Here is a 10932-nt window from a genome sequence, read left to right as displayed (position 1 = left end):
CTCCCTGTGTCAGTGTGTACATGCCCCTCTCCAGTTTCTCTCCCCGTGTGCGCGTGTGTGTGTGCATGTGTGTGTGTGCATGTTTGTGAGTGTGTGTGGGTGCACATCTGTGTGTGTGTGAGTGTGTGCTTGCCCCTCTCCCGTCTCTCTCCCCGTGTGTGTGAGTATGTGTATGTGAGTGTGTGTGCATATGTGTGTATGAGCCCCCTCCAGTCACCCCGTGTGCGATTGTGTGCTCTTGTACATGTGTGTGTACATGTGAATGTACATGTGTGTGCATGCATTTGTGTGTAGGTGTGGTGTACTTTGGTGCGTGCATGTACATCCCCCTCTCCAGTCCCTCTTCCTGTGTGTGTGTGTGTGTCCATGCTGCTGTCTCACTCCCCCTCTCCCTGTATCTCTCCCCATGCTGCTGTCTCACTCCCCCTCTCCCCTGTATCTCTCCCCCTCTCCCCTGTCTCACTCCCCCTCTCCCCTGTATCTCTCCCTGTGTTGCTGTCTCACTCGCCCTCTCCCTGTATCTCTCCCCGTGCTGCTGTCTCACACCCCCTCTCCCCTGTATCTCTCCCTGTGCTGCTGTCTCACTCCCCCTCTCCCCTGTATCTCTCCCCATGCTGCTGTCTCATTCCCCCTCTCCCCTGCCTCACTCCCTCTCTCTCCTGTATCTCTCCCCGTGCTGCTGTCTCACTCCCCCTCTCTCCTGCCCACAGTTGGGGTGTTTCCGCACGGAGCTGACCCGGGGGGTGGGGATGGCCCACCGGGAGCAGCCCCTCGCCGGCCGAGCCAACGGGCCGCTGCTGCTGGAGAAACCCATCCAGATGGAGACGGTCCTGGGCCTGGTGTCTGCCCTCAGCAACTGGGCGCAGCTGGGCTACGCCAAACCTCGCCGCCTGCTCGCCTTCTAGTGGAGCCGTGAGCTGGCAGCGTGGGAGCCAGCAGCCCGCGGCCAACACCCACACACACTGATCCAAGCCTCACCATCCCAGGGGCCGCAATGGCAGAGGGGTGGCGGCAGAGACACGGAGAAGGGGGGGAGGGAGGGATCAGCAGACCACTAATAGAAACAAAATAAATACATCAAAGCCTGAAAATTCCAGCATCAGTCATGAGAGAGGGGGAAGAAGAGGGGAGAAGGGGAAGAAGAGGGGAGAGGGGGAAGAAGAGGGGGGGAGAAGAGGGGGGAGGGGCAGGGAGGAAGGTTTTTTACGAGGATGTTACCAGGACTAGAGGGTGTGAGCGTTGAGTAGGCTGGGACCCTATTCCCTGGAGTGCTGGAGGATGAGGTGTGATCTTATTAAGGTGTACAAAATAATGAGAGGAATAGATCGGGTCAAGTCTCTTGCCCAGAGTAGGCGAATCGAGGACCAGAGGACATAGGTTTAAGATGAAGGGGAAAATATTTAATAGGCATCTGAGGGGTAACTTTTCACACAGAGGGTGGTGGGTGTATGGAACGAGTTCCCAGAGGAAGTAGTTGAGGCTGGGGACTATCCCAACATTTAAGAATCAGTAAGCCAGGTACATCGATAGGACAGGTTTGGAGGAATATGGGCTAAACACGGGCAGGTGGGCCTAGTGTAGCTGGGACATATCGGCCGGTGTGGGCAAGTTAGGCCGAGGGGCCTGCTTCCACTGTGACTGGTAGCCACAAAAGCAATTAATCAAAGTCTGAAATATCCAGCATCATTGAAGGGAGACGGAAGGAGGTGGGAGGGGGAAGAGAGAGGGGAATGTTGGACACGGGGAGGGTGGCGTTGGGAGTGGGAGAGAGGGAGAACCGAGAGGCAGGGTTAGCCGGGGAGAGAGGTGGCTGTGTGAGGGGGAGAAAGGGGTGGTGTGAGAGGAGGCGAGGGCGGGCTGGATAGGAGACAGGGAAAGCGGCAATGGTGAAGGATTGGAGTGAGATGGCAGTGTGTGAGAGGGAAAAACGGGGGAGGAGAGGAGACTGGGGCCAAAGGGGAAGGAGGGAGTCTGAGGGGAGGGAGAGAGTCTGATTGGAGGGAGAGAGTCTGAAGGGAGGGAGGGAGTCTGAGGGGAGGGAGGGAGTCTGAGGGGAGGGAGGGAGTCTGAGGGGAGGGAGTCTGAGGGGATGGAGGGAGTCTGAGGGGATGGAGGGAGTCTGAGGGGAGGGAGAGAGTCTGAGGGGAGGGAGGGAGTCTGAGGGGAGGGAGGGAGTCTGAAGGGAGGGAGGGAGTCTGAGGGGAGGGAGGGAGTCTGAGGGGAGGGAGGGAGTCTGAGGGGAGGGAGGGAGTCTGAGGGGAGGGAGATAGTCTGAGGGGAGGGAGGGAGTCTGAGGGGAGGGAGGGAGTCTGAGGGGAGGGAGAGAGTCTGAGGGGAGGGAGAGAGTCTGGGGGAGGGAGGGAGTCTGAGGGGAGGGAGGGAGTCTGAGGGGAGGGAGAGAGTGAGGGGAGGGAGGGAGTCTGAGGGGAGGGGGAGACTGAGGGGAGGGGGGCTCACCTGACGGTTGCTGCACAATCAGTTCCTGCCTCACATTTATTGCTCAGCACAAATAACCAAAGTTGGTCACCTATTTACCTCTTGCCATCGTCGAGATGGGAGTGATATTTTCAAACGTGGTGACTGTAGAAATGCCAGCTTTGACTCAACGTATCCCTGCTACCCCTGAGAGCTAGTTCCGTACTTGCATCGCCTTCTGAATGTAACGTCTTCCCATCAGGTTGCTTGTAAATCTTGCCCCTCTCACCAGAAACCCGTGACCTATGGCTTTTGATTCCCCGTCCTGGGTAAAAGACTCTGCGCATTCATCCGCTCTGCCACTTACACGCCTTTATAAGCACCACTCAGCTTACTGCTCTCCAAGGAATAAAGTCCTCATCTGTCCCCATAGCTGGGCCCATGTACAGGAGGGAGCTTCACTCTGTATTTGTGTGTGTGCGTGCGAGCATGTTTGTGCATGAGTGTGTGTGTGTGTGTGTGTGTGCGCGTGTGAATGTGTGTGTGTGTGTGTGTGTGCGTGCACGTGTGCGTATAACACTGAGTTCATTCGTTTAAAGGAACTATCAACACCCCCCCACCCCCTTTCACATCAAGGAATTATAATGAATGTAACGGTAAATACTTTTATTACTGTTAACAATGGAAGTTACTAGTATTATTATTAACACTATTTTAAAAAAAGCAAACAATTAATACATATTAGCAGCTAAACTGAAAGATGATTGTATTCTCAGCTTCCCCATTGCCCAGCTTCTCTGGTGTTTATAGATCGAAGTGATGGAGCCGGGTCTCCAGGTGCTGAAACCAATTGCAATGGATTGCAACCGGATACTTTGTTTTACAGTTTCTTTAAGCACGGGTGTCTGTTTTGGAGTGGGGCGGTGGAAGATGGCAGGTTTCCTCTTTGGGTATTCAAGGGTGGTGGAGCTGTCATCTACTGGCCTTGGAACTGGAGCGCTCTCGATGCTGCTCTCCCCGATAGTCCCTGCCAGTTGCTCCACGCTGTCACCTTGCTTACCAGGCTGCAGCATTGCCTCGGCAGAATGTTCTTTCGCTTCTCTCATCTGCCTCAGTTCTGCAACAGGATAATGGACACCAAATGACAGAGAGCCTTTCTCAGGCTGACCTTCTGCCTTTGCCTTAGATGGTCCTGCCACCTCCTGAGGCAGCTTTGCCTCGTCTCCACCAGCAGTGTTTCCTCCACTCTCCAAAGCGTGGATTACTGCTGCTGGAGTGGTGTGCTGACCGTTACTTGCACCCGGTTTGTCTTTCACATTGTCAGCGTGTGCGGTTCCTTCACCTTCACAGCGGTCACCTGGTCCGCAGGCCTGAGGATTTCTGAACCCATTCATTAGGTAAGCGAACCAAGAGGAAAACATCATTCTCGCTCTTTAGCGATACTCAGAAGAGACGGAGCTGTGTCAGCGGTTGCTGCTATTTGTTGGTTGGGGAACAATTCCATTGTGATGAAGTTCCACGTCGACAACGGTCACCGTGGTGAAAACCGCAAAACAAAAGCAGTGCAACACCTGCCATCCTTTCCGTGGTCAATGGTCACAATGAGCAGATGATGCAAAACCATAGAGAAAAGATCGGGTTACTTAAGTTATAATGAACACCACAAAGTGTTTCAAAAGCAACCAAAGGAACAGCAAGTTTGAAATAAACGTTGAATATTTGGAACTGCTGCTTATTTCATGTGTTCCTTTTTTGGGAACTGAGATCTTGTGAAAATCCATTGATCTGTACGTTAATAGTCTGTGTCTACACTGGTGCTGCTGGACATAAATAATCCCACGTCGCGCGTTTCCTCTTATTAAATTCCACTGGTTATCATTTCAGTGTTAAACTGAAAATGCTGCAAAAATTCAGCAGGTGAGGCAGCACTAATGGAGAGAGAAGCAAAGCTTTGTTCAAAAACCTTCAATAAGTGTCGAAAAGAGACAAAAAAATGTTTCAAGTCGTAGAGAAATCGAAGTAATGGATGGCACATGGGGCAAGACCAGCGTCACCATGTGGATCAGTTCCAGGTGAGATCTGGTCAGTGTTTAACGTGACTATAGGGAGAAAACACCAATGGTACAAAGGCTGTGAGATGAGGGCAGTAAGAGAGTGCCAATAAAAAGGGACATGTAAAATCACAAATGCAGGGCATTGGGACATGTCCAGCAGTTCAGCCTGCGCTAATGGAGGGAGGAAATCTGAGCCAATATTGCAGGCCGATTACGTAAAGGAGAAATGGCCAGTTCTGGTTCATGCAGAGAATATGAGGGACCTGATGTTGTAGAGTTCAATACTGAGTCCAGCCGACTGCATTCATGCTGAGACAGAAGATGAGCAGTTATGTTGAAGCACGGGCCTCTATATTACAGCGCAGGAGGGCACAGAGGAGACGGGGAATTAAAATGGTGGGCAACTGGAAACACAGGGTCACCATTGAAAATAGGTGCTCCTCAAACTGATCATTAAATCTGCGCATTGTTTTTTCCAGTGTAAGGGAGACCATATTGTTGAAGCCAAGGTATGTGGTGCAACATTCATAGTGTAATGTCCGCAGTTGTTTGGTGCTGACTCGGGTTGTGTGCAGGGTGGTTCAAGGCCATGAAGGCTGGTGGAAGAAACTTCTCTTGAATCTTGAGATTACAATTCTCAGTTTCTTGTACCACTGTCTCAATAATAAGAGATAAGCGAGCGTGTTCAGGGTGACGTGGGTGTTTGATGGGGGTAATTTCCCTCTTAAGGTCTATAAACCGTTCTAATACGTGACAAGATGTGTAAATAATATTCCACAAGACGTTTAGACTGGTTCGATACATGTTTGGCGCTACTTTACCAATTTTCAATCCTGTTCCTCCCTTTCTCCCTCCATCTTTCACCCCTCCACCTCCCTTTGTGTGATCCCCCTCTCTTCCCTCCCTCCTCCACTCCCCCTCTACCTCCCTCCGTACCGCCCTCCTTCTTTCACCCCTCCTCCCTTCGTGTGACCCGCCTATCCTCCCTCACTCCTCCACTCTCCCACTCCCTCCCTCCATGTGCCCCCCTCCTCCCTCTCCGCTCCCTATCCCATCCCCGTGAGTGTGTGAGATACAGGACTGTGCGGAGGGAGCTTCACTCTGTGCGTGTGTGTGAGTGTGTGAGTGCGTGCGCTTGTGTGTGCATGGGTGCGTGCGTGCGCGTGTGAATGTGTGTGCGCGTGTGTCTGTAACACCGGGTACATTTGTTTAAGGGAACAACAACCTCCCCACTTTAACATCAAGGAATTACAACTGTATATAACGGTAAATACTTTTATTATTGTCAGCAATACAAGTTACAACTATTACTAGTACTACTATACAAAAAAATTAAAACTAATACATATTAGCAGCTAAACTGAAAGATGTCTGTACTCTCAGCTTCTCCGTTGCCCAGCTTCTCTCGTCTTTATATATCGAAGTAATAGAGACGGGTCTCCAGGTGCTGAATCCAATTGCAAGACATTGCAACCGGATACTTTGCTTTACAGTTCCTTCGAGCACGGATGTCTGCTGTGGCGTGGGGTGATGGAAGATGGCAGGTTTCCTTTTCGGGTACTCAAAATGTGGCGGTGCTTTCATCTATTGACCTTGAAAGTGGAGCGCTGTCGACGCTGCTCTCCCCGATAGTTGGTGCTTCTGTGTCGGTCGCTGTCCCTGCCAGTTGCTCCACGCTGTCACGTTGCTTCCTGGGCTGCAGCATTTCCTCGGCAGAACGTTCTTTGGCTTCTCTCATCTGTAACAGATCTCCGTGACGTGTTACTGAGGGTTGGTCAGATGGCCTTCACAGGAGTGTCCGAGAAGAACATTGTGTTCACAGATGGAGATTTAATCACGTACCATATGCAGCCTTGCCAGCTCCTGTCCAGGTTCCTGGTGGAACTTCTACAGAGAGAGGATTCAGACCGGAGCGTGGTGTACACCTTCCCGCACCTCACCATCCAAGAGTTTGTAGCCACACTTGTACAATTCCTCACTCCAGGTCCCGGGGATATCCCGAAACTCCTCACTGAAGCCCACAGCACGGTAGACGGGCGAGTTGAGATATGTCACCTTTTTGTTGCTGGTCTCTCCTCCCCAGTATCAGCTCGGGACCTGAAGGAGTTTATGGGCCAATTTCCTCATCAGTAACCCAGCGATCCCCGCACATCAACACTGCCCTGCACAAACTGGGAACAATTTACACATACACCCAGCCAATTAACCTGCATATCTGTATGTCTTTGGAGTTTGGGATGAAACCGAAGATCTCGGAGAAAACCCATGCGGTCACAGGGAGAACGTACAAACTCCATACAGACAGCACCTGTAGTCGGGATGGAACCGCGGGTGCTGTAAGCGCTGTACTCTACCGCTGCGCCACCGTGGTCGCATTGTATGAAACTTCAAAATGTGTGATTCCAAGACACTGGCGGGTTGGGCGGGGATCGCAGGCGAGGGAGGGTCACTAACGTGGGGACCGTGGGTGGAGGTGTGGGGTGCGTCACTGGCGGCGGGGAGGGGGTTGGGGGGGGATGATACACGCAAGGGAACCGTCACTACCGGGAGAACTGTGGCTGCTCATGGACAAGGAATGGTGAATGTCGCCATGAACACATGTACAAGACCTGGGCATAATCGCGGAGTAAACTCTCAACTCTCGGAGATAAGCCTCCGAATCATCCGTCTGCTCAGGTCGTTCCACTGAACGAATAGCAATTGGGGTTCGCTGATCTCGCTCTCGCTCCTCGGTAACTGCTTGGCTGGAAGACGGAGAGACCTTTTCACATTCCACTGTCCGGCCGGTAACTGTGAGCACGATCGACGGTGCCGGGAGTGTTGGTAGAGGCGAGCTCGGAAATTCCCCTTGTCCACCTCCGTAAGCGTTCAGGGGTGGTACGGACTGCAATACGGAATGAAGAACGATGGAACTGGAGGGGGGGGGCTTGCGTTGGGCGAGAGTGGGGGCGTGCTGTGCCGAGAGTCGGGGAAGATGTGGCGATGAGGGAGGAAGTCCCGTACGAAGGCGTGGTGGTGTGTGTGGGGGGGGGGGGCAGGGTTTGGGTTGGGTAGAGCAAGGAAGGTGTGGATGAAGTAGTGGTCGGGATTAGGGGGGAACGGCTGGTACGGGCGAAGTGGGGGCTGGGCGATTCGGAGCCCACGGAAGAGGGGTCTGTGTGAAGGGGCGGTCCACGTTGAGAGGGCGAGGGATTGTGGGCGAGGAGAGCCGGCCAGGGAGGGGCACCGGCATAGAGAGCCGGGACAGGGGGTGCTGGGCCAGGGAGCAACCGAGCAAGTGGGAGCATGCGGCGAAAGGGAGCCGGTAGAAGGAGGGGAGAAGGGGGGAAAGGCAGAGGGAAAGAGTGGTAAATGGGGGCGATATAGTGGGGCTGGGGGTGGGGGGAATGGGCCGGAGAGGGCGCCTGGCGGAGGGGTGCAAGGTGGAAATCCGTGCGGATTGTGGATCCGGGCGATAAGGGGCATGGCGAAGGGAGTGGTGAAGAGGGGTCCCTTTAAGGGGTAGGTTGGACCATTGGGGCGGAACAGCCTGGGCGGGTAAGTCGGGTCGTGGAATGTCCCGCTCCGGGTAGCTGAGTCAGACATGGGGCGCCGGGCGAAGTGGGAAGGGGAGTTCCGAGCGTGGGGAGCATTGGGTAAGTGACGATGTGCGGAGAGTCCTCGGGTAGGAAGCGACGGTGGCTATATTGTGATCATTGGTATCTATATTTCACACCGCGCAGATTTGAAGCGTGACGTACAGTGCATTCAGAAAGTATTCAGACCCCTTCACTTTTTCCACATTTTGCTATCTTACAGCCTTATATTAAAATTGATTAAATTCTTTTTTTTAATGACCAATGTACACATATACACCATAATAAAAAGCGACAACAGATGTTTAGAAACTTTTACAAACTAATTAAAAATAAATAACTGAAATATCACATTTACATAAGTATTCAGACCCTTTGCTATGACACTCAAAATTGAACTTAGGTTCATCCTGTTTCCATTGATTATCCTTGAGATGTTTCTACAACTTGATTGGAGTCAATCAGTGGTTAATTAAATTGATTGGACATGATTTCGAAAGGCATACACCTGTCTATATAATGTCCCACTGTTGACAGTGTATCTCAGAGCAAAAACCAAGCCATGAAGTCGAAGCAATTGTCCGTAGACCTCCGAGACAGGGTTGTGTCGAGACACAGATCTGGGGAAGGTTATAAACCCGTTTCTGCATGATTTCAGGTCCAGAGGAGCCCAGTGGCCGCCGTCATTCTTAAATGGAAGAAATTGGGGACCACCAGGACTCTTCATAGAGTTGGCTGCCCAGCCAAACTGATCAATTGCGGAAGAATGGCCTTGGTCATGCAAGTGACCAAGAACCCGATGGTAACTCTGACAGAGCTCCAGAGTTCCTCTGTGAAGATGGGAGAAACGTCCAGAAGGACAACTATATCTGCAGCATTCCACCAACCAGGCCTTTGTGGAAGAGTGGTCAGAGGGTTGCCACTCCTCTGTAAAAGGCACATGACAGCCCGCTTGGAGTTTGTCATAAGGCACCTAAAGGACTCTCAGACCATGAGAAACAAGCTTCTCTGGTCTGATGAAACCAAGATTGAACTCTTTGGCCTGAACGCTCATCACCTGACAAATACCATACCTACAGTGAAGCATGGTGGTGGCAGCATCAGGATGTGGGGATGTTTTTCAGCGGCAGGAACTGGGAGACCGGTCAGGATCGAGGGAAAGATGAACGGAGCAAAGTACAGAGAGATCATTGATGAAAACCTGCCCCAGACCGTTCTGGACCTCAGACTGGGGCGGAGTCAACGCAGGAGTGGTTTGGTGACAATGTCTTTGAGTGGCCCAGCCAGAGCACGGACTTGAACCCGATCGCATATCTCTGGCGGGGCCTGAAAGTAGCTGTGCTTCGACGCTCCCCATCCAACCTGACAGAGCTTGAGAGGATCTGCTCTCAAGCGAGAAGAATTGGAGAAATTACCCAAATACAGGTGTGCCAAGCTTGTAGCGTCATTTCCAAGAAGACTTGAGGTTGTAATCGCTCCCAAAGGTGCCACAACAAAGTACTGAGTAAAGGGTCTGAATACTTATGTGAATGTGATATTTCAGTTATTTCTTTCCAATTAATTTGCAAAAACTTCTAGGCACCTGTTTTCGCTTTATTGATTATGGGGTATTGCGCATTGGTTGATGATGTTAAAAGATGAATTTAATCAATTTTTAATTAAGACTAACGTAGCAAAATGTGGAAAATTGAAGGGGTCTGAATACTTCCTGAATGCACTGTAAATAATGGAATCAGTCACTGGGTGGACCGAGGTCGTGTCCAGTGAAGGTGCAGAACTTCTCTGTTGCTCAGAATAGAAGAATATTATTGTTCCGTTTTACCTTTCGATGCACAGTACCTCAATATTTTAACGAACGGAGTAATGGGAAAACTGGTTGCAATCTTCAGTTGCTCTCTAAATTTGGTCTGAGTCACTCCGTAAATAAAGGTGTTTGCGCAGCAGCTGAGAAGCTGAACTGCATACCCCACTTGCTTTGCATAATAAAGCCGGATAGACGTCTCCAAGTCTGTGTAGAGACATCTCATGAGAATGAAGACCAGCGTGGTTGTCGCCCAGCAGAGAAGGAAACTCGCAGACAGGGTGAAGAGGAGAATTATGGATTGTCGCCGGGTGTCCATCTCAGGATCTCGCTGCTTGCTGCCATTTCTCTGTCCCTTAAGCGCCCGGCGGCGTTTGTTCGCCACGAGGATCCGACTGACAGTCAGTGAATTGAGAGTCAAAATGAGGAAGAAAGGAAGCAGCGGGTTCAACAGTACGTCCATCCAATAAACAACCTGGAACTCTCCAGTATCACGAAGCGAGGGTTTACTTCCACACTCCCAATAACCGGAATAATTAAATAATATCGTCATGTACCGGAAATAAAAAGGTATGTTCTTTAGACAGAAGGTGACGCAGATTGTGCCAATAATCAATCCCGCAATTTTTGGGGTGCAGTGCTTTGTCTTAAACTTAGCCCAGCAAATGGCCACAAACCGATCGAAGGTGAAAGCGACCGTAAGCCACACAGACCAATCTAAAACCACCTTGCAAAAGGTATAGTGAACAAGACAGAACGGACCATTTCTAAGAACCATGACCAGGTTGTACAAAGATGAATCATAAAAATACAAGTACGGTTGGTATGCCTGAATCATTTCGTACATCAGGACTTCGATGATCATCACCATTAGATCCGCCGCAGCCATCGACACGAGATAGCAGGTGATGCATTTGGAGAGACCACACTTTCCTCGGCAGAGAATGACGATTGCAAGCAGATTAACTTGAGAGGAAGAAAGGTAAAAGAAACAACGTTATAAATAGCAACAGACAATCAACGCGCTTCTGAAAAACAAAATTGAGGACATTTACGCCTCGTGGACATCCATAACCTCGGCGCATCT

General features: G+C 51.1%; 1 pseudogene; it reads left to right on the top strand.

Annotated features, from left to right (window-relative positions):
* Positions 1–10932, top strand: part of LOC144612316 (tumor protein p63-regulated gene 1-like protein) — a 316908-nt pseudogene that overhangs the window by 1796 nt on the left and 304180 nt on the right.

The sequence above is a fragment of the Rhinoraja longicauda genome, chromosome 44, assembly GCF_053455715.1.
Source record: "Rhinoraja longicauda isolate Sanriku21f chromosome 44, sRhiLon1.1, whole genome shotgun sequence".
NCBI lineage: Eukaryota > Metazoa > Chordata > Chondrichthyes > Rajiformes > Arhynchobatidae > Rhinoraja > Rhinoraja longicauda.
Note: the sequence above shows the minus strand (reverse complement) of the source record. Positions and strands in the feature narration are given on the sequence as shown.